Source organism: Cyprinus carpio, unplaced genomic scaffold (assembly GCF_018340385.1).
Source record: "Cyprinus carpio isolate SPL01 unplaced genomic scaffold, ASM1834038v1 S000003025, whole genome shotgun sequence".
NCBI classification, from domain to species: Eukaryota; Metazoa; Chordata; class Actinopteri; order Cypriniformes; family Cyprinidae; genus Cyprinus; species Cyprinus carpio.
In genome coordinates, this window is record NW_024875732.1 from 7731 (window position 1) to 8156 (window position 426).

Genomic DNA, 426 nt, shown 5'->3' on the forward strand with positions numbered 1-426 from the left:
CCTAACAAACCATACATCAATAGAAAATTAATTCTTAATATTATTGATATAAAAATCTAAATTTTAAAAAAATTACCCTTATAACTGGTTTTGTGGTCCAGGGTCACAAATAGTCTTGAATAATTACATTGTCTACTTTTTATGGTACATAGTTTCTATTCACTTCAAATCATATAAGAGGTTGTAGTAATTACATTTAGATATGGATATGTAAATACTTACCACTGACAGTTTTATCTGGTTTATGTCACTGATCTTCTCNCATTAGGACAATGTACCACTTAAACCACATAACCAGTATGTGAGATTATCCATACATATATTTATATGGCAATCTCAAAAAAGTTGCAAAAACTNCGTACCCTTAGGAGGCGCTTATTTCCTCTGAGGTGTGGCCTCTTTTCTTCAGCTTCTGAGACAGACACT